Genomic DNA, 24,197 nt, shown 5'->3' with positions numbered 1-24,197 from the left:
CCATCTCAAGACCCTCGGAGGGGGAGACGTTGCTGGGCTTTCTGGACGAGGGCAGTTATGTCAGCTGACCACGATAGATCCTCTGAGATATGGATCCCTACAAACTTAAAGGTGGAAACCCTTTCCGCAAGGTCAGGAGGGGGGGGTCAGTCTTGTGCCTCCAAAAGTCAGGATGGAAGAGCTCTTGTCACCAACTTTAACAGACTGTGGATGGTTAGAAAGAAAATTCTTAATCCAAGCACAGGTGGTAGGAGGGAGGTTTAGTGTGACCAGCTTGTCTGGTATGATGGTATTGAATGCCGAGCTGTAGTCGAAAAGCATCCTAACTTTCCCTGAAAATTGAGTAAGTGTGGAGGATGCCACCCTATTCCAGCTGAGATGAAGATGTGCTTTCGTGGTTGCCATGCTAGTGGAGTAAAGGTTAAAGGCCTGGAAGTGGAGATGAACTGGATCCTTTCTGCCGTCAATTATCAAGGGAAATGTCAACTCCCTGCCCATCAAGAGTGATGAGCCGGAGATATTGGACTCAGAAAGTAGATTGTTTCAAAATCATAACAATTGTGTACATCCCACCAGCGGCTGCTGCTCAAGTTCAATGCAAAGTTTTCCATGCAGTCGTTGCTAGGATACAGGCCAAACATCCTGAGGCACTGACCTCAATGACGTTTCCCTGGTGGACTCACTGGGGGATGTGGTGGAGAGATGCACACTGAAGATGGAGGAGGCCATTCTGAATAACTTGGATCATCCTCTTCATGACAACTTGATGGACCAGGAAAGCAGTGGTGGTGGACGGCTCCTCTGTCTTCACTGCAGGACGAAGAAAGCCATCAGGCTGAAGGTAGCTACAAAGAGTCTTCTCTTCTGCAAATTGTCAGAAGACTCTTCTGCGAATGGTCGATCACAGACAAATTAATTTGTAAAGTAATTTGTATTCGTATTTGTAACAGAAGTCCAAGGATGTTCCAGGTAGCATCCTCGGTGGACCTGCTTGTCTTGTAGGCAAACTGATGGGAAGCAGTCCTTGATGTGCCTTAGGACCAGCCTCTCAAAGCACTTAGTGACCACGGGTGTTAGGGTGATGGGTCTGAAGTCAATGAGGCCGCTGATGGTGGTGGATTTGGGAACAGGGATTATGGTGGCTGATTTCAGGCAGTGAGGGACAGTGGTTTATGTCAGTGAGAGGTTGAATATTTTTGTAAATACAGTAGACAGCTGATCAGCACACACTTAAAATACTTTGCCAGGAACTCCATCAGGATCAGCAGCTGTCTTCTGATTCACACACTTGTGAACCTGATGTTCTTTGAGGGAGAGTGTGCGTGGATATGCTCAGAGGAAACTATGGGCAGAGGAAAACTATGGGCAGCGGTGTGTGGGAGGCTGGAATGCTTTGGGTTTCTCAAAGCGGGTAAAGAAGTGGTTTAGCTCCTCTGTTAAAATGACCTTACAGACCCAGCCATGTTGCCCTGATAATATGTGTTTTAGGCCTTCCCACACTTGCCTGGGGTTGTTGTTTAACATGTAATCCTTCAACTTGTTCTTATCGGCTTTATTGCTCAAGACAAGCAATAAGCACCATTTGTGCCAATACACTACTTAATGGACTAAAATCACAATTGAATAGGCTGATTGGATGCACAAGCATCTCAGCTATCCAGTCATACCCAATTCATGCAATTTTGTGACTGTTTATGAACCCCCAGTGTGCAGAAATAGTCAAATACACCATTTTGTATATAGGCGGAAATGACATATTTGTAGGCTACTGCATGCAAATTACTGCATGGTTCTCCCCCAAAACTGCATTAGATTCACACAAATTAGGTATGTCTGGATAGGGGAGGCCTGTGGGTACCCATATAACCCATTTCCATTCACATACGTCTAGGTGACAGGTCAAGGGACCATTTGAAAACATGTAGATGGCTGTTTTTCCCTCACAAAATTTTCATCTGACTTTAAATCATTAGGTTTTTAGCTCCCTTTCTGACAAGGTAGCTTAACAAACTTGGTCACACTGGAAACCTGAGGTTCTCCCGAATACATTGATATCTCTATCTTTGGGCTCGCTCGAAATTTGAGCGTGCTACAGTCTTTGAAAGACAGTCTGACTGGCATTCCTGGCAACAATTCCACAGGTATCATAGGGGTACTAAAACATAGCAAAAAACACATTTTGGACAGGTTTTGTTCCGGGGATCACCCAAATCTCTATTTTAGAGGTTCCAAGGATGCAAAAAATCCAGACTAGAAAAAAAAATAAGGGGGGTGCACGTGAACCCCTCCTGGGGCTCCTACTAAATGTGAATCCATTTGGTGGGACCATCTGCATTGTCTGCCTCGCTCCTCTCTCCTCTCTGCTGGTCGTCAGCGGCGACGGGGACGGAGACAGACAGATGGACAGATGGCTCAACACTCTCCCAGCTTCCAATTAATCTCTGGCTTCTGCTGCAGCTCTTCTTAACCTGCACTCGCTGGCCCAATCACCGCGCTACACCAAAACCCATATGGCGGGAAAACTCGCACAGGTGGCAGTTCATCCGCCGGCAGCACGCCAGGACGACACGCTAACACACAGTACAGTACACACACAGTAGCTACACACACACACGGTACACAATAACACACACTCGCTCCTGCAGCACAGTCCAAAATAAAAACTTGCGACCGTCGGAGCTGAAACTGAGACTTTACTGCCTCATAAATCTTTAATGTGAGTGAATATGAGTGTGTTACAGTGAAGTTTAGTACTGTTAAACACACACACACACACACACACACACACACACACACACACACACACTTCATCTGTTTGTGTCGATGGTGAAACATGAAACTTCAGACTGAGACGGAGAGAGGAGAAGGTTTGTGTTAAAGCTCTTTCAAAATAAAGGCAGATGTTTGTGTTACAGCTCCTTCAGAATAAAGGCAGATGTTTGTGTTAAAGCGCCTTCAGAATAAAGGTAGATGTTTGTATTAAAGCGCCTTCAGAATAAAGGTAGATGTTTGTATTAAAGCTCCTTCAAAATAAAGGTAGATGTTTGTATTAAAGCGCCTTCAGAATAAAGGTAGATGTTTGTATTAAAGCTCCTTCAGAATAAAGGTAGATGTTTGTGTTAAAGTTCCTTCAGAATAAAGGTAGATGTTTGTATTAAAGCTCCTTCAGAATAAAGGTAGAAGTTTTTTTTAAAACCTCCTTCAAAATAAAGGTAGATGTTTGTGTTTTGTGTTAAAGCTCCATAGGCCGTCAGCACTTCCTGTCACTTTGTGATGTCACAACTAAGCCCCGCCCCTTCACCACCTGGACCCACCATCCATCCATGCAACAACAACTTTTAGGATTTGGTTTCTCTGAGTGTTTTATTCTGAAATCTGCTCTGTTTTTGTCATTGTATCACTTTAGAAAACAGTCAGCCAATCAGAAGAGAGGCTCAGAGCCTCCTCCTCTCTTCTGATTGGCTGACACCGACCTGTTGTTACTAGAGCTCCAGAGAGAAGCTGAAAGAGAGAGGAGATGGAAAACTACACTGAGATGGTTTTTACATCTTCTCACACTGCAAAAACTCAAAATCTTTCCAAGAATATTTGTCTTATTTCTTGTCAAAATGTCTCATTTCTAGTCAAAACTAATCTCTTTCCACTTAAAATAAGACTCATCACCTAAAAATTAACTTGTTTTTAGATCATTTTCACTTGTTTCAAACACATTTTCACTTGAAATAAGTAGAAAAAAACTTGCTCCACTATCAGATTTTTCTACTTATTTCAAGTGAAAATCTGCTTGAAAGAAGAAAAATAGTGTCTAAAAACAAGCTACTTTTTAATGTGAGTCTTATTTTAAGTAGAATTAGATTTGTTTTGACTAGAAATGACATTTTGACTAGAAATAAGACAAATATTCTTGGTAAGAAATTGAGTTTTTGCAGTGCATGGATCAGCCCTTCAAAATAAAACACACAAAGGACGAGGAGAATATAAATGTTATACGTTAAAGACGGAGAGAAAAGTATAAATCGTCCTTCAGTCGTCGTCTCAGGAGAAGAAACCGGTGTAAACCAGTAGTTTCTCTCTTTCTTTAAACTCAGTTTATCTTTTGTCGTCTTCACTTCAGCTGCAGAGAAACTTTTTATTTTCTCGTGTAACTTCTCTTTGCTCTTTGCCTGAAAAACACACAGCAACACGTCATTTAATATCTCGCCGCCCGTTTGTTATTATGATGAATCTATTTTTTACTCTCGGCCACCCACACACACACACACACACACACACACGCACACACACCTCGTTCTCTACTTCCTTGCAGGTGATGAGCTACTAATTGCTTTAGTTCCTCAGTAGGTGTGAAGATGTAATTTTCTGTGTGTTCAGGTGACACCGGTTGGTTTGACAGCCGCTAAATATAGAGCTGCATGCCCAAGACACACACACACACACACACACACACACACACACACACACACACACTGAGCAGCCAGCCACCCCCTGCCTGGGCTCCCAGCATGCATCTGTGCTCAGCTGATTGACCAGACAATAAAGACGGATCAAAGATTCAGTTCTTCTTCACACGGCTGATCACAGGCCACCGGAGAAAGGAGCATCGGTGTGTGTGTGTGTGTGTGTGTGTGTGTGTGTGTGTGTGTGTGTGTCCAGGTTTTACTCATCTTCATCTTCACAGATGCATCATGGGAACAAAAAAACAAATCTGTGTCTCATTGGATCTTAAAGATGGAGACAGTTTCTCTTCCTCTTCTTCCTCTTCTGTGCTTTTATTTTGAAGGGCTCTGATCCTCTCCTCTCCTGTGATTGGTTGACTGTAGTTAGTAAAACACTTTAACCCTCTTCCACCAGTGTTATCAGCTGTTACAGCGCCCCCTAGAGGCCGCTGGGCTTTTGGTTGGTTTGTATATTTGTTTTCTTGCAACACGTCATGTTTGTCATTTTGTTTTGTTTTTTTATCTTTATTTTTGAATCAGCGTGTGTGTAAACTCACGATGGCAGAACAGCTGACAGAGAGCGATGCAAACGATTTCAAACTCAACATTTTAAAGTTTTTAACAAGAAAAAAAACTCTCCGACATTATAAATTCAGAAAGAAGACAAAACAAAAATGATGAGACAAAACTATATATATACATATAGTAGCCTATATATACCATCTGTTGCAGGACTGAGTCTTCTTGTGAATTTAAATGGTTATTTTTGACACTGGCTGTAATTTCTGGGTCATTGTCGTGCTGGAGAGACATCTGGGACCGATTAGAGGCCTCTCGGATGGTATCGCATGATAGAAAAAAATATTTTCATTTTTTTGTCATCGCTGTCTGTGTTTGTGTTACACTTATTTTCCTGTAAACAATTTCAAACTCAACATTTCAAAGTTTTTAACAAGAAAAAAACTCTCCGACATTATAAAGTCATAAATTTAGAAAGAAGAAAATCCACACATTTATGAGACAAAACTCAAAGACACAAAAAAAAAAACATCACATAACTGCAAAGAAAAAAAATCCAAATTATATATCTTTTTTTTTTTTTTTTAAACAGAAATTATGTGTGACTCTTAAATATATATTTAAAGGGACAACGAGGAGTTTCTATCCGGTTATAAAAAAGTCTCATATTAATGTGGATGAATCTACGTTACCACTTGTTAATGGTCCATTTTAGATAAATCTATGGTTTTGTCTCTATGGTTATTTTGTTATTATTAGTGGTGGTGGAAATGCTGGGCGAGCCGACCAGCGTTTCTTTACTTTCGGTTTCGTGGCGAGTCATGAGAATAACGCAGAGGTGGCAAAAGAGAATAACGTGTGCGGAGGCTCATAAATGTAGTGTGAAAACACTTTGCTTTTTCAAAACTCCTCGTTGTCCCTTTAAAATGATGTGTGACTCTTAAATATACATTTTGTTTTTTTAACCACAACTCAACTGGAAACATATCTTTAAATGTGAGGTGTGAATTCTTGTGACACTTCATCATCAATAACAGATCAGAGGTGTTTTATTTTATTTCATGTGTTATTAGTGGACTCACTGGAGACTCGAGGTTATGTAAGAGAGACAAGCATCCTTCCTCCTCCTCCTCCTCCTCAGATCTCCCTCTCTCCTCCGATCAGAGCTGAGGTGTAATTAGCTCTGTCCAGGTGCAGCTGACGTAGACGTTCGTCCACCTGAGGACACGAGAAGATGCACGCTGACAGAGAGTCAGAGAAACAGACGGAGGGAATTCAGTCAGTAAAAAGCCCCGTTACAATCTGAATAACTCCACATCACAGTCACAGCTCCTCAACAAGCAGCAGAAGTCGTTGATAATGAAGCCCCGGAGAGACGATCAACGCTCCTGAATAGCCTCGGAAAGAAAAAGAAAAAAAGAAAAAAGCTGGGAGATTGTGAGCTGAGCGCTACAAGGTTAGCCTTGTTAGAGCCACCGAGGTTTTGTCATTCATTTGACAGTGTTTGAAAAGCCACTTTGACACCACAAAGAAAATCACATTTTGATGGAAATGTGGTGCTCCAGTAATGAGTTTGTCTTTTCTTTTTTTCTTTTCTTCTTCTTCTGGTCGGGAGCGGGAGTGTAAATGAAATGCGACACAACATCGTTACACATATTATTCATGAAGGCGGCGCCGAGAGAAAAGGCCACTTGACTCGACAGGAGGAAGAAGATCTGAGCTTCATGGAGTCGGTTCATCGTCCTGCAGCTTCAGTTTCTGTATTCAAAACCGCAAACGATGCTGCTAGTACGTACTGATTTGGCCAAAATGCAGTAGCTATGTAGTATACAGAGTTGTTTTAGAGGGAAATACAGAGACTGTTGATGAAAAACTGTCCCTGAAGGCAACGTGCATCAGTGGTTTTGCATGAATTTCCCTCTAAAACAACTCTGTGTGGTAACGTTGTGTTATTATCTCATAGCGTGGTGAATGTGCAGCTCACAACTTGTCCACCAGAGCGTTGTGGAGTTGTTGGATTGTGTATTTGATGAGTTTGATGGAGGGAAACCAAGAAATAATTAATAATAACAAAATAACCATAGAGACAAAACCATAGATTTATCTAAAATGGACCATTAACAAGTGGTAACGTAGATTCATCCACATTAATATGACACTTTTTTATAACCAAATAGAAACTCCTGATCAGTGAACTTATTGATTATTGCCGATGATGGACGCAGAGAGGAGGTGCTGCAGCTCTTCCTCTAGGACAGCCGACACCTTACACACCTTACACACTATACACACACACACACACCACCACCACCACACACACACACACACACACACACACACACTGATGCTGATGCCATTTTAACTGTCACACTTGCAAAGGTCAACTCTCCCTCTCTGCTCCTCACCGAGCTGCTGCAATTACTTACAGTCACACGTTCACATGTATTAGCACGAGCCCCCTCACACACACACACACATGCACACACATGCACATGCACACATGCACACACACACACACAGACACACACACGAACACACGAACACACACGTGCACGCTGAGCCCTGAACTCAGTAAAACAAATTGAGCTTCTGTGCGATGGAGAACATGTGGAGCTTCTGGTGACGTCACTCGTTCACTCAGGTGAAACAACCTGAGGTGAAGCAGCTCACACACACACACACACACACACACACACACACACACACACACACACACACACACACACACTGGAACCAACTTAAAGTCTGAATCATCAGAGAAACTCTCTGACTCTCTCAGCTCCATAAACGTCCCTGATGATTCAGTCGTTCAGAGAATGAGACTGAGATAAAGAGAAAGAATGTGAATGTGTTTTAATCCTTTCATACAACATTTATCCATTTACAATATTTACAATATGGACTGAAGATCAACATGAGCATGAACCAGATCAACCAGGCTCAGTCCGTGTGTTGTTCTGCACAAACCTGCTCTTTACTGTCACATTAGTTTCCTGCACATTTCAGAATTTAAACTTGAAAATGTTTTGTTTTTAAATGTCAGATGAACCTCGATACAACGCTGTGCAACAGCATCGTTCATCAGGAAGAGGAAGCTGCAGGTTCAATCGGCCCATTGCCATAATCCCTATAGTCATAGCAGTAGGTTCGTTACCTTTAATTGTCGGTGCAAGCTGTTTTTAGAACGGCGGAGCAGAGCCGTGAGCTGAAATTCATGCAAAACTGCTGATGCACGTTGCCTGTAGTTTTTCATCAACAGTCTCTGTATTTCCCTCTAAAACAACTCTGTGTGGTAACGTTGTGTTATTATCTCATAGCGTGGTGAATGTGCAGCTCACAACTTGTCCACCAGAGCGTTGTGGAGTTGTTGGATTGTGTATTTGATGAGTTTGATGAGGGACACCAAGAAATCCCATAATGAGCCTCCGTAGCGTAGCTCTGAGCAGCTCACGGCTCTGCTCCACCGTTCTAAAAACAGCTTGCACCGACAATTAAAGGTAACGAACCTACTGCTATGACTATAGGGATTATGGCAATGGGCCAATTTGATAAAATGTTGAACTATCCCTTTTACTGTTGAAACTTCTAAAGTCTGGTTTTGTGGTGTTGGCCTGTAGCTGTTTGTTTGTCTATTGAAGTGCAGCATCGTCTCCGTAGAGGATCTTTGTTGCAGCAGGACACATGGTCGTTGTGTCGTTGTGTTTCTGTGTTTTTGTGCCGGACTTTGAGTTTTTCTGTTTCATGAACCGCGGCTCACCAGACGAGTCGAACACGTCGCCTTCTGTTCCCAAGGACCGCAGCGAGCGGAGCGACCGGAGCGAGCTGAGCGAGCTGAGCGTCCATTACGGCGTCTTCGGGGACACGGCGCTGTAGAAGCCATGAAGGTTTGATGGGGACATTAGCGAAAGGCAACACGTCATTACATGACCATTTACACATAATCACCCACTTAAGAGGAGCCCATAGGACAGAGCTGCAAACCACGGCCCATTTACACACCCACAGTGAGTGTGTTAATGTGTGTTCATGTGTGTGTGTGCGTTAATGTGTGTGTGTGTGTGTTTGCACATATGCTCCGGCCTAATAGTCCATCTGACACATGCCTTATGGTGATGTTCAGAAATAACCATCAAAATGACCCATGTGTCGCCGCTTTCATGGCATCGCACTCTTCTGCTCTTCCTGTCCACACACAGACGCACACACACACACACACACACACACACACACACATGCACACACACAGAGAGAGACACACACACACATGCACATGCACACACTTAGGGAATTACTGTCCCAGGTGGAAACATTTAGAAGCTCTCTCTCTCTCTGTGTGTCTTTCAGGTCTTCACATCCACATCAACTTAAATAAAATAAAATAAAATAAAATAAGATATAATAAATAGAAAATATAAGATATAAGATAAAAATAAATAAAAGAATAACCCCTACCCCCCAGCCCATGTGTGAGTGTGTGTCTCTCTGTGTTGTAATTAGCTCCAGACTCAGAGAAACCTCCATGGCTTCTAAAAGGTGGAGGAGTCTCTGGTGGTGGTGGTTGCCTGTGGTTGCCTGTGGTTGCCTGTGGTTGCCGTGGTGACGCGGCGACTGAGATGTGATGGTTGATGCGTTAAGTAAATTGGACTTTTATCTCTCTGGTCAGTTTCTCTCTCTGTCTCGTCCTCTGAGCTGCAGAGTCTCAGACGAACTCTGGAGTCGAATCATGAAATATAAAACCCAGCGATCATCATCCATCGGCCTCGTTTACATCCTGGTTCTGACCGTGTTCAAGATGCTGCGTTCACATGAACACACTGCAAAAACTCAAACTCAAACAAGAATATTTGTCTTATTTCTAGTCAAAACAAATCTAATTCTACTTAAAATTAGACTCATCACATTTAAAAAGCAGTTTGTTTTTAGACACTTTTTACTTCTTTCAAGCAGATTTTCACTTGAAATAAGTAGAAAAATCTGATAGTGGAGCAAGTTTTTCTTTCTTATTACAAACACAAAAAACTTGCTTTCACTGGCAGATTTTTCTACTTATTTCAAGTGAAAATTAGTTTGAAACAAGTGAAAATGATCTAAAAACAAGTTCATTTTTAGGTGATGAGTCTTATTTTAAGTGGAAAGAGGTTCGTATTGACTAGAAATAAGACACATTTTCTTGGAAAGAGTTTGGGTTTTTGCAATGCACACAGAGAAACCTGGTTCTTCATGATCAACACCAGGATTCTGGTTTCTGACGGTTGCATCTTGTGTTGTTTACTTTTTACAACACAAACCGCCACAATTTTGTCATCTTTCAAAGTGAGACCACCGTGGCTTCTTGCAGAGTCGCTGCTTTTAAATTCTAAAATCTTGTTGCAAATAATTCAATTCATTAGTGAAACACAAAGCTCTGTTTTCTCATCGCTCCAAAAGTAGGAATGTTTGTATCGCCGATACGTCACTTGAGTCAGCTTGTTTGGGGAAATAATTTCACTGCGATTGAGACAACTCTGAACTCAGGTTTTTCCGACCTCCAACTTGGAAAAAGTGCAATCAAATGAAATGCCACCTCGTGTCGGAGCTCCAGTCCTACCACTCTAGAAAGTTGGAGTAAAATAAATAAAAATCTCCCCCAACTTCTCAGAGAATCAGTGGTCTGATGTCACACAACAATCGGCACCAATGCAGAAATACAAATACAACAAAATCCATTAAAACCTTATGAAATATACAATATTTACTGATGTTGTGGAACACAGTAAATTCATGTTGTTATTTCTCTTTCTCTGTTAAAATGCTTCTTTCTTTAATAGTTTTGTGACCTTTGTAATGTTTTTATGTCTCAGCTACGTGAAGAACTTTGAGTGCAAAGTTTGTCCCAGTTCAACATGTTTGTGGTTGTTCTGGTCGTGGTGCGTCTCCAACGTTTTGAAGACAGAAATCTGAGTTTGAAACCGGAAGATTCAGAGTTGTGAGTCGTCTTGAACGCAGCTTGTTTAGGGTGACATCATTGTGTTACTAGACATACAGTTGAAAAAAAGTAAATTTGCTAATTAAACTACACATGATGATGTCAGCAGTCGACATCATCACTGAAGAATAAAAATGTGTCTCTGTGTGTTTGTTTTTCCTGCTGTTGAATTAATTATTGATCAATTTCAAATTGTAGGCTATTTCTTTGTAACGTTGAGACTTAACTCTGACTTTCCTCTGTTTTCACTTTATAAATCAGTATAAAACCTGGTGAGTGTCACAGAAACGTCTCAGGATCATTCAGAGTCGACAGAGACAGAAGGAAGGAGAGAGTTTATAAAAACCATCATCTTCATACAGAGTCCATTAAAAACACGTCACTCACATCGGACAGACCTGTTGACTCCCACAGTGTGTGTGTGTGTGTGTGTGTGTGTGTGTGTGTTTCTGCCTGGAAATAAAGTTGTCAGTCAACAAGATTACAAAGAGCAGGGTAATATAGTGTGTCTATGTGTGTCTGTGTGTGTGTGTGTGTGTGACCTGGTTTTATTACAGTCGCTCCATTATCCTCTATTCACTCTCTTCCTCTCTCTTCCTCTTCCTCCTCTTCCTCTTCCTCTCTCTTCCTCCTCTTCCTCTCGTGGTTTCATCTTCAAGTCCACAGAAGTCACACACATATTCACTGTCTAGTTTAAATCCAGCTTCCTCTAATTACAGTCCAGGTCCAGGTGGCGTCCTGGGGGCGGAGCCTCTCTATGACGACCAGCGAGGGCCGGACGCTCTGTCATTACACTCGACAATGAAATGTGTGAACTGTCACCATACACACACACACACACACACCTGCAGCTCGACTGTGTGGTTTTACAGTTGTTGTGTTGTTTTGTGTTTTTGTCAGAACAGATGTTTGATTATCAGAACTAACGAGTGTTGGTTAATTACACGACTGTTGATCAGAGCGGCGGCACATGAGAGAAAAATTACAATGATTATTTAGAAAGGTTTTTATTATTTTGTTTTTGATTTTCATTCGTTTTTGACGCGGTTGTTGTTGAATATGTTTTTAAAAAAAAGTCCCAACACTACAGGAAGTGTTTCTGGAGGACACGATAAAGAGAAGGACTAAAGGTGCGTTTACATGCAGTGTCTGATTGTAAACAATCGTATTAAATGAATCTTATTCGACCTGTTTACATGAACACTAAATAAAGCGATCCATATTCAATCCACGTCTACATGGACCAGCTGAAGCCGATTAGAAGCTGTGTCTCAATTCAGCAGCTGCAGCCGCTAACAATCGATAGCATGCTACGTTGCTAATAACAACAACACAGCTTTTGTCTTCCCTATTTCCTGTTTCCTATTTCCCGCAAACGTCAATACGTGACGCCTACATACTATGACGCGCATGCGCAGAATGAATAATCCGCTCTATCAACCGAATCCCCGTTTACATGCAGCATGAAGCTGATTATCAGTCGGCGTAGAGACGACCTCTTTCAATCCGATCCAGAATACAATCCGATCGGGGTGAATCTGATCCGGTACGGTTTTTACATGAGACATTTAGAATCTGATTGACCTCTTAATCTGATTGTAAATAGGATTTTTGGACCCATGTAAACGCACCTATTGTGACCGGTCCCTCACTTTACCACCTGTACCGGTGCTGCTCCTCTTTCTCCTCTTCCTCCTCCTCCTCCACTGAACTGGATCTACTGCAGGTAAAACACTGTTCACCTCACATCCCTCCACATCACATAACCTGAACTATCTCTGTGATAATAAAACTAATAATCGGAGTAATTCACCTTGATAATTGTTGATAATTCACTGAAAATCAAACTAAAAGCTGCAACCAGCCTGAACCGGTCTGAACCGGTCTGAACACGGTGAGTTTCCTCTGAGCCTCTCGGAGCTGCAGCTGCTGATCCTGTCAATGTAGAAAGAACAGAAGGTTCCTCAATGCACCGTGTGTGTGTGTGTGTGTGTGTGTGTGTGTGTGTGTGTGTGTGTGTGTGTGTGTGTGTGTGTGTGTGTGTGTGTGTGTGTGTGTGTGCTCTCGGAGCCTAAATTGCCCCGTTGGCAGTGAAGGCATCGTCCGGGGTCAGGAGGTAGAAACAGCTCCAACTGCTGCTGCTTCATGAATAAACTGTTTTACAACTGGAGGCCACTCAGAGTCCTAGTTACCGTTGGTTACTGTTGGTTTATATGGGATGTGATGAACTCTGAGAGGTCACAGGCCAAGAACGTCCAACACACAGAACCCATTCTGTTCCAGCTGCCATCTCATAATACCGTATCATCACACATCTCCAACAGTGTTTTATAGCTACAGTTTAGTCTTCTACTTTCCTCACTACTCTTCCTCACTTCTGTATTTCTCTACATAATCTAATTCTCCTCTTATTGAAGTATAACAACATGTTTTTATGTTGAAGTGTCTTCAATCAGATTCAGTTCACATGTTGCAGCTCTTTAAAGTAGTATAGGAGTTGGTGTTGGCAGGCTTGGGGAGTAATAGATTACATGTAGGCTGAACGGTGTTACGTAATCAGGATACAAAAAAAGGTACGTGTAATCTGTTACAGTACGGGAAAAACAAACAGACAAAAACAAAAATGTAATCATATTACCTGTATATCTGAAAAAAGTGGGGATTACTTTGCAGGATTACATTTTTGAAATCAACCATATAGTAGACAGATGCACAGAGCGCACACATACGACACTTTACACCACAACAAACCAACCAACTTAAAGGGACATTGTGTAGGAATGATGATATGAAAATGATATGAACGGCTAATTCAGAGCTGAAAGGAACACTTCAGTTCGTTGGATTACTGCTTAATGAAAAACAGACTGAAGAACCAAATAATCAATTTTCCTGAATAGATAACAGGAGAAGTTACACAATGTCCCTTTAATTTGCTTGTTTGGTATTGAGGCAATTCAAAAGTATCTAAAGTTACTGATGACATCTTGTAACAGGTAGCCTAACTGGTTTGTGCTGGATTACATTTTTACAGTAACCCTGGGTGTTGGATGTTTTTACGTGAACAGAGGAGACAGGAAGTCATGTTTAGGTTTTTAAAAAGTTTAGTGTCTCATCGTCAGCAGCTCCTGAAGCTCTCACTTCTCCTGTTGGTTCCTGCAGGTGTTGGGAGTGGGCGTGGCCTGTGGCGTCAGTACCTGGACTCACACCTGGGCTCTGGTCTCCATGGTGACGCTGGCGGTGAGCGAACATCTCCAGCTTTAACGAGCAGCGTCTGTCGTTAATAAACACTCCTCAGTTTTCACTGTTTCCTTAAAAACTGAGCTTGTGCAGTGTAATTTCTTTCATCAGCGTCTGCTCTGCTCTGAGTCGGGACGCGGCCTTATACTTAACCTGACTACGGTGTCACGGCGGGGTCAAAGGTCAAACGCAGTCTGAATAAAAGCAGTGAAGCCGGGGGGGGCCGAGTCCATCACTGCTGCTCTGCTAATTGCTCTGCAGCAGCAAAACCACTGCTAGATTCTCACTTTTTCACTTAGAATGTCATGTTCGTGTTTTAATGAAACCAGAGCCGAAGACGCCACGTTTTTAAAAAAAATAAAGTAATTATTGCAATTTGTCTCCTTAATGCAGGATCTTTAGGGGACACAGTCTTAATGTCAGAGCTGTGGCACTTTTTTCATGACGGCAATTAGAGAGCGAGCGTAAAGCCGAGCAGAGAGCCGCTCCGCTTCTAATCTGTGGAGGCTCCGAGTCCTCAGAGATTGCTCATACAAACACCGAATGCTAATTATCTCAAACGTGGATGTTTGTGTCGATAATTAGTGCAACGGGACGTCAATTAATGGAGCGGTGAAGTGGGAAGGAGCCCAGCAGAAAAAAGGGACCTACATGCACTTCACTGAAGTTTGTTCTGCTGCTGCGTTTATTTATGTGTTTCACTCACATTTACGTCTGTACGGTGCAGAAGCAGAGACATGAAGGCACCGTGCTGCATTCAGGGCACCTCAGGTCAGCTGTAAATGTGAGCGTCCAGCTGGGAGAAACTGTCAACATGGAAAATAACATTTGTAGATGATTCTAATCTATATTATCATCATCATGTAATACACAGATGTTAAGAAAATGTAAATATAATGTGGAAAAATGTTTGTTTTAAATGTAGTTTTTATGTTTTTACCCCATGAAATACAACATTTATACACTGACTTTACACACATATGATGGATGGATGGATGGATGGATGGATGGATGGATGGATGGATGGATGGATGGATGGATGGATGGATGGATGGATGGATGGATGGATGGATGGATGGATGGATGGATGGATGGATGGATGGATGGATGGATGGATGGATGGATGGATGGATGGATGGATGGATGGATGGATGGATGGATGGATGGATGGATGGATGGATGGATGGATGGATGGATGGATGGATGGATAGATAGATAGATAGATAGATAGATAGATAGATAGATAGATAGATAGATAGATAGATAGATAGATAGATAGATATACTTTATTGATCCCAAGCTGGGAAATTACAGACACACACAAATACACACAAATGTTATAAAGTTAATGTAAAAGAGAAATAATGTTAAGAAAGACAAGACAAAGTGAAATAAGTGGTTCAGATATAAAAATATATACCTAATATTGTTAAATGGAGTCTGGGAAATAAGAAAGAAAGTGTTTTTTTTAGATGTTTGCAGAGGTTTTAAATTCTGGACATGAAATAAAGCAGAAACACCTCGGGGAGCCGACTTGGACAAGAACTGGAAACACCTATGGGCTCTGAACGCACCTCAACAATAATAATTAGATGTGATCAGAAAAAGCAGCCGACCCCGACGGACCCGAACAAAGACCGAACGCCGGCGGCATCACGCGACGCCAATTAACAGCAAAGAGAAAAACCACCTTAAAGGGATAGTTCAACATTTTGGCAAATTGGCCCATTGCCATAATCGCTATAGTCATAGCAGTAGGTTTATTACCTTTAATTGTAGGTGTAAGCTATTTTCAGTACGGCGGAGCGCAGCAGCTGGCTGCTCAGAGCTACGCTATGGAGGCTAATGGAATTTCTTGGTTTCCCTCATTAAACTCATCAAATTCAACATCCCAAAACTCCACAGCGCTTTTGTAGACAAGTTGTGACCTGCACAACCACCACGCTATGAGATAATGACGGGACGATACGAAACGGAGCCGTTTTCGAGGTAAATACAGGGTAAATACGGAGACTGCTTGCTGAAAAACTGTCCCTGAACGCAACGCGCATCAGCGGTTTTGTATGAATTTACCTCGAAAACGGCTCCGTTTCGTATCGTCCCGTCATTATCTCATAGCGTGGTGGTTGTGCAGTTCACAACTTGTCTACAAAAGCGCTGTGGAGTTTTGGGATGTTGAATTTGATGAGTTTAATGAGGGAAACCAAGAAATTCCATTAGCCTCCATAGTGTAGGTCTGAGCAGCCTGCTGCTGCGCTCCGCCGTACTGAAAATAGGTTACACCTACAATTAAAGGTAATGAACCTACTGCTATGACTATAGCGATTATGGCAATGGGCCAATTTGCCAAAACGTTGAACTATCCCTTTAACAAACACGTCCTGTGGTGCATTCAGGTGTCAGGAGCTGGCCCCGGTTTTTATTATTATTCAAATGTTTTCTTATTGTAAAAAATAAAAAATAAAACCTTGAAAAAGAGCATATCTCTGTGTGAGTTCGTCTCAGAGAATTAATCTTTAAAAACTGGACAGAGAAGTTTTTTAAGAAGCAGCAGCTGCAGTTCCTCCTCCCGACCACTAGTTGGAAACTCGGGTATCATATCAGAGCTCCGACTTTCTGACTTGACGTCACCACAACATCAAAACATGGCGTCATGCCCTCGTCTTAAACGGTTAGAATTTAGACATTTGAAGTTATTTGTTGAGGTTTGAATGCATATTTTTGTGTATTATTGCAGTAGCCGATATGAAATACGTTTATATTAAGCTGTGATTGTTGTATGGTGTGAAATTGTGTTCCTCGTATGTGATGGAAATAAAGTTTAACTGTTATCAAGGCTGTAACATTATATGTGCACTCATCTGCAGCGTCTCCTCTCCTCCAAAATAAACATCATTTACTGCTGCAGTGATTTTTCCTATTCAGCGATGAGCCACAATACGCCAAACTTCCTTCAGGTAGCCATGTTTTTTCTCTTCCGAGTTCCTGCAGCGTGAACGCAATGATGTCGGAAGTCGGAAATTTTCGAGTTGGGATTTCCGACCTCCGAGTTGTCTTGAACGCAGCAATAAAGTTTCAGCTCCACGCAGGCTCCTCCTCTTTGACCATATTTGGACTAGCAGGGAGTTAGTGGGCGGAGTCAGACTCTGCCAAGATGGCGACGCTGCAGCAGCTTCACTCTGAGCTCAACATAACCTATTGGAGAAGTTTCATGTTATTATTAGGGCCACGGGCCATCGCACTGGGCACTGATCCCTACAGCTATGAAATAGCTTCGCCCGAGCACTACTGTTATTGTGTGGATTTTTTCCTAGTTAGTGTGAATGCTGAAATATAATTATTTTCCCAGTCGTCCTCTGTTGACTTCTGATAACTTGCTTCATGTTGAAACTGCTGCTCTCAGCCTGAAATTCACAGAAATTTTAATTGTAAGTCATTCAAGCTTGACTCTCAAGCTTTCTTGGTGTCGACACAGTGTGTTTCCAACAGCTTTGGGCTAACTTGGGTTAACTTCAGAGTGAGACAGAGTGCAGCTCATGAACAGACAACAGTCTTTGCAACTGTGTGTACACTGTGGCCTAGAGGCAAAGTCAAAGTCTACTGACCATTAGATTGTGGGTTCAATTCCTACATTGTTCAACCATTTGTATGGTGATCACTGCTTGCACTATTTTCACAAAAAAAAGTCCTCTACTTACTTGTTGTGGCTTATTTCTACTCTTTTTTTTTTTTTTTTAAAGCATCATTGAAAAATCTCACATTCATCAAAGTCTCAACCTCTATTTCACCAGAAGTGTTGGAAAAGCCCAGTGGATAAGGTTCCTGCCATCCAACCACAAGGACACTGGTTCAAATCCCACCTGAGCAGTCTTGTTAGTGTGTCAGCCGCTTTGAACTTTAACCAATACCACTTGGTCTGGTCACATGATCAAACTTGATAATGCATATGCGCCCCCACCTATTCTCTTTACCTCTTTCAATCTTGGTTTGTGTTAACATGTTTCTTGTTTATACCACTGCACTAAGATTGATTTGCACTGGAACTTTGAAAACCAAGAATGCAGCAGAGAAAAGCAAAGCTCTTGAATATGCACAGGCTTAAAGCTCTTGAATGATTTGTATCCATCATTTCTTGTCCTGCGCTGCCAACTATGGGACTTCACTGGCAGAATTCACCTCCCCTCCCCCCGCCTTCAATTGGTTACAGGTGTTCGTTATCTCATTGATTATTTGTACCACATCATCACATTACAATGAATGGCAGCAGTCTTGGAAACAGTGTGCTCTCTGTGGCGAAGCGGCAGAGTAAAGATTTAGTGAGCATGAGATCATGGGTTCGATTCCTGCCTCAAAAATAGTCATTTTTAAAGCAGAAGCCAGTGATCCTCTTATTAAAGGTTTTCTTTGCCCCTCACATACTGTTTCTGTCTGTAGCCTAGCGGTTAGCTTGCTAGGCTGAAGACCTGAAGGTTGCTAGTTCAAATCTTGCCTCAACAACAATTATAGTGAATTATTTTCCCAGTCGTCCTCTGTTGACTTCTGATAACTTGCTTCATGTTGAAACTGCTGCTCTCAGCCTGAAATTCACAGAAATTTTAATTGTAAGTCATTCAAGCTTGACTCTCAAGCTTTCTTGGTGTTGACACAGTGTGTTTCCAACAGGTGCAGCTTTGGGCTAACTTGGGTTAACTTCAGAGTGAGACAGAGTACAGCTCATCAACAGACAACAGTCTTTGCAGCTGTGTGTACACTGTTCGATTCCTACCTCGGTCGAACATTTGTATGGTGATCAGTCACTGCTTGCACGATTTGCTAATTCTGCAACAGCGTTCAGCTGCTTTCAGCATTCACACGCATTTCCATCAGGAAATGCTACTTTATCTAGTTTTAGGACCATCTAGGACCAAATACAGGAAGCAAACCAAAACAGCAGTGTTTCCCATAATAAATTACGCCAACCACAAATAGATTTTTCAGCTTTTGGCTCGACCAATGCAATATCGTTTCATTCATTCATGTCCGCATAGCAGGACAGCAGGGCGCGGTGAAAGCCTGCCACAGTCTCCTTGCAAAGGAGAACTGTCAGAGGTGCTGCTCCCCATTGTTGGTGAACAGGACCGTGGTCCGGACTTTCAGGTTTGAAAGCGACCTTAAAGAAGGGTCACCTGTTGGGTAACGCATATTTCCATATATTGAAAGCCTTGTCGGGATATAGGGACGTTTGCATGTCGGAATGGTGGGATGTCTGAATGGTGGGATATTTGAATGGTGGTATGTCTGAATGGTGGGATGTCGGAGTGGTGGGATGTCTGAATGGTGGGATATTTGAATGGTGGGATGTCTGAGTGGTGGGATGTCGGAGTGGTGGGATGTCTGAATGGTGGGATATTTGAATGGTGGTATGTCTGAATGGTGGGATGTCGGAGTGGTGGGATGTCTGAATGGTGGGATGTCTGAATGGTGGTATGCCGGAATGGTGGTATGTCTGAATGGTGGTATGTCTGAATGGTGGGATGTCGGAGTGGTGGGATGTCGGAATGGTGGGATGTCTGAATGGTGGTATGTTTGAATGGTGGGATGTCTGAATGGTGGTATGTCTGAATGGTGGGATGTCGGAGTGGTGGGATGTCGGAGTGGTGGGATGTCGGACTGGTGGGACGTTCACATGTTGGAATAGCGGTATGTCTAAATGGTGGGATGTCAGAATGGTGGTATGTCTAAATGGTGGGATGTCAGAATGACAGCATGTAACCATAGCAGGCTGTAGTCTCCATAAAGAGAACAACAAAACTGAAAATAGTGAATTTAATCCAGAGGAGTAGTAGGAAAACAACTCAGTGCTGACCTGTTGATCTGCCTATTTAGTGATTTTACGGTCAGTATCTCCTCGTTCATGGTGTCAACGGGGTGAAGTGGTGTCTGAAAACCTCTGACCTGTTGACTTCAGGCCTCAGCCCAGTACAACGTTTTCAAGGTTATAGTGCGGGATTTATGATCCGCCGTAAACACTGTGTATGTTATTTTGAAAATCAACCAGGTGTTTCTTTTGGTTCACCTCAACGCTCTGCAGCATTCACCACATTCCTCAGTGTGTGTGTGTGTGTGTGTGTGTGTGTGTGTGTGTGTGTGTGTGTGTGTGTGTGTGTGTGTGTGTGTGTGTGTGTGTGTGTGTGTGTGTGTGTGTGTGTGTGTGTGATGTCATTAGGGTGGTTAGTCTTGGGGGGGTCACACCTCCACAAGTGGACACTTCCCCCTGACTTCTCAGAAAGCAGCTCAGAGACAGAAAGAGGAACCAACAGGTCTGAGATCAGTGCCACCTCGTCTTATCTGATCGTTCTCAGCTGCTGCAGTGTCGCAATGTTGCTCAAAATCACCATAAACATGAAGTGACTGAAAGTTTCTAATGTTTAACTTTGACCTGTATTGCGGGCACCAACAGGAAGTGACAACACTCTGACCACAGGAAGTGGAGGCTGAGTTGGTCTCAGACTAAACAAGTTCTCACACTTTGCCAGCGAGTGAGACAGAGACAGAGACATGACGGCTGAGCTCAGGTGGATTTTCCTGCTGCTTCACTTCACAGGTAAAAACTCACATTGAAGAAACACGACCAGTAAATGAGTGGATTTGTCTTGATGTAAAATGATCCTCACAGGAAGTCGTCTTCTAACTCACTGTTTGTCTCTTTTCTCTTTTCTCAGCTGCAGCAGCTGGAGGAAACTTTTCATATATCACTGTCAGAGATGGAGATGATGTCACTTTACCTTGTTATGTTGGGACAGGTGATCAGAGGAGTTGTAATGGTACTGACTGGTTCTTCAGAGCTCCAGGAAGCAGAACACTAGTAACAGTGTTTGAATATGGGAAGTTTGATGCAGACGTCAGATCTAAGTCAGACAGACTGAGAGTCACAGAGAAATGTTCTCGGGTTATAGAGAAGGTCTCAGTAGATGATGCTGGTGGCTACACCTGCAGACATCAAGGTGAAGCTGCTGTGGTTGGTCTGTCTGTCGTCACCAGTGAGTATTTACACTGAATCATCTCACTCATTCTGATTATTACAGTGATGAAGCTCATTTCTCTCTCATTGTCTCCATCAGTGACTGAACAGAAGGTCCGTGATGATGATGATGATGAGGTGAAGTTGACCTGCCATGTGAGGTCGTATGATGAACTCTGTAGACACTCAGTTCAGTGGCTGTTTGAAGATAAAAACATGGAGACGTCTCAGTTTCCCTGTTCTGGCTCTGTCAAGATTAAAACATCTGAATTGACGAAATCACTGAGGTGCAACGTGAGAGATGAAGACAAGAGGACGTTTGAGTTCAAGACTCAGAAATCAAAAGGTGAGGATGATGAACTCTCTCCCTCTTTGTAGGTGGAGTCATTTGCTTCAGTTAAAACAGATAATTATTAATTTTGTTTTTCCATTTCATTCTTTTATTCAGACATAATTATTTCTGCTATGACTAATAAAAATAATAAATGAGGAAGTTCCTCTTTCACATCAGTCTGATCTCATGAAGGAAACATGACGTGTTTTATCTTTTTTCACTTTGTTCAGGAGGAGGCAAACCAACAACACCACCACAACCACCAACAACAGCAACAACAACCAACATGATGACATCAGAGGGGACAAACAGTCAGTCAACCAACACTCAAGGTAATGACTGAGTGTCTCTCTCTCTGTCTCTGACTCTCTGTCCTTCCTGTCCTCAGGTGTGAGGTGGTGGGTGCCCCTGTTGGTGGGCGTGGCCTCAGTGTTTCTGGTGGTCGTGGTCGTTTGGTTCCTCATCAGACAGAAGAAGAAGAAAACTTCAGGTGAGAAGATTCACAAGTGAAACGAGTCTGAGCCACAAACTGAGATTAAACTCAATTTATTTAACTGCAAGATAGTGGGTGTGTGTGTGTGTGTACGTGAGTGAGAGATTTATAAAGGGATTGTGCAATAAAAAACAATGATGGTATAGGGAAGTGCAATAGAATAGTAGGACTGCAATAAAATTGTGTTTTTGTATTTCGTGATGTGACAAATTTCTCCTCAGGGAGACGATAAAAGCAACAAACTAACTAAATAACTTGTTGTTTTTATTCCAGAACTCGAACCTGAGACGGATCAGAACCAGGTGAGTTCACTTCTTCACTGACACTGGACACATGTTGACCTCTGACCTCTGACCTCACTGACCCTGTTTGGTCGTCTGTGTTCAGGCCGATCCTGAAGACGTCGCCTATGTCTCCGTCAGCTTCGCTAAGACGACCAGGACCAGAGACCAGGTGAGTCCAGTTTGACACCATGTGACCTGCAGCTGAACCAGCACTTCACTGTCTGACCTGTGTGTGGCGCTGTGTCCTCCAGGTCAAAGGTCATGATGATGATGATGATGCTGCTGTGACCTACAGCATCGTCAGAGCTCCGCCCCCTTCCTCCTCCTCTGACCCCCGTGACCTCTACGCCACCGTCAACAAACCAAAGAAGTGACGGATGGTTCAGTGATGATGATCCTTTTTCAGATCAATCAAACTGTGCGTACGCACAACTCTCCGCAATTTCCCTTTGATAAATCACACCGGACCCAAGAATGGTGCACACGTGAACACACCTCTTACTCCGCCCCCAGAACACCATATATGGTCAGCACGTGCATATTAAGTAGCCATGTGCGCTCTGTGGAGCGGCTACAAAGTGACAACAAAGTGACAACAAAGTGACAACAAAGTGACAACAAAGTGACAACGAAGACAACGGGCGGAGGACGGGGGAAAGAAGCGGAACTACATCACGGCGATATCGGGCAATAAATCAGTCAGAAAAATGATCTTGCATTTTAATAAGCTACAATAAAAACAAAAACCTCCCAAATCTCAACAAAAGGGAGCAGAAAGAAGAAGAATCTTATGTAATCTGCCCCTTTATCGCAGAAAATCTTTTTTTTTTTTTACGCCTAGATGTTAAAACAATGTAAAGCAGGATTTCCACGATAGTTACCATTACTTTGCACGCCTTTCCACTACACAGTTACAGCTCTACTGGACTCGGTTTAGGTCATTTTCCATTACAGCTGAGTCCTTCACAGTTCCTCCTCAGGGCCGAGTTGTCTCACTCTTTATTCTCTCGTCAGCTCCAAACACACGTGCACCTCGTTAACTCAGGTGACAGATTAATAACAGTCTCAGTAGCTGCAGATCAGTGTGCGCTGCTGCCGATGTGTTTTTAAACTTGGCGAGTTTGATCCTTGTCAGACTTCACACTAGAGTGTGTAAAAGCAAAAAAGCAAAATCCTCAATCCGCTCTGTTTATCAATTAACATAGAGCCTAGTGTTATTATAGAGCGGGTTGGATTGCCAGCATCAACGGTCCACCACTACCACAATTACTTCAAAAAATCCTACTGTGCTCTTCTAAATGTACTCCGCTCCTCTCTCCCTCTCACACTGCAGTTCTCTGACTCAGCAACGGTGTCGCCAATTCCTCCTGTTCCTCAAAAAAGGTGTAAATCACGGTACGCCAGGGTCAAAATGGGTGTAAATGTCCGCACTTTTTCCCGTCAGGTTTTGGTTTGATAAATCCCAAATTAGGCGCAGAAAAGTGCGTACGCACAAAACAGGGGGGAAAATGGTGTAAAAAAAGGTGTATCCACAATGATAAATGAGGCCCCTGGACTGGACCGGACAGAACCAGACTAGACCCGACAGAACTGGACTGTATTGTACTGGACCGGATCGGACTGGACTGGACTGGACTGTGGAGAGTGAGTGATGAAGGTTTTTCTTCTTGTGTTCTGCTTCCTGCTGGTCACATGTTGTGGTTCATGTTGTTCCGTATGGAGGCTCATTAGTGTCCATGTGACTGAAGAATCTGATCATTTTAATAAGAAACGTTTTCAACATCAAGAGTTTGTGTCTCAGAACAATGAAAACCTTAAAGCTACAAACTGCTCAGGTTGAGTTGTCCTCATGCAGACACAGAGCAGGAGCTGTCCACTTCCTGTCTCATTGTTGTGACTTTTCATCACATTGTTTGAAATGAGCTT

This window comes from Trachurus trachurus, assembly GCF_905171665.1.
Source record: "Trachurus trachurus genome assembly, chromosome: 20".
NCBI classification, from domain to species: Eukaryota; Metazoa; Chordata; class Actinopteri; order Carangiformes; family Carangidae; genus Trachurus; species Trachurus trachurus.
The sequence above is the reverse complement of the archived record's forward strand: the minus strand, read 5'-3'. Positions refer to the sequence as shown.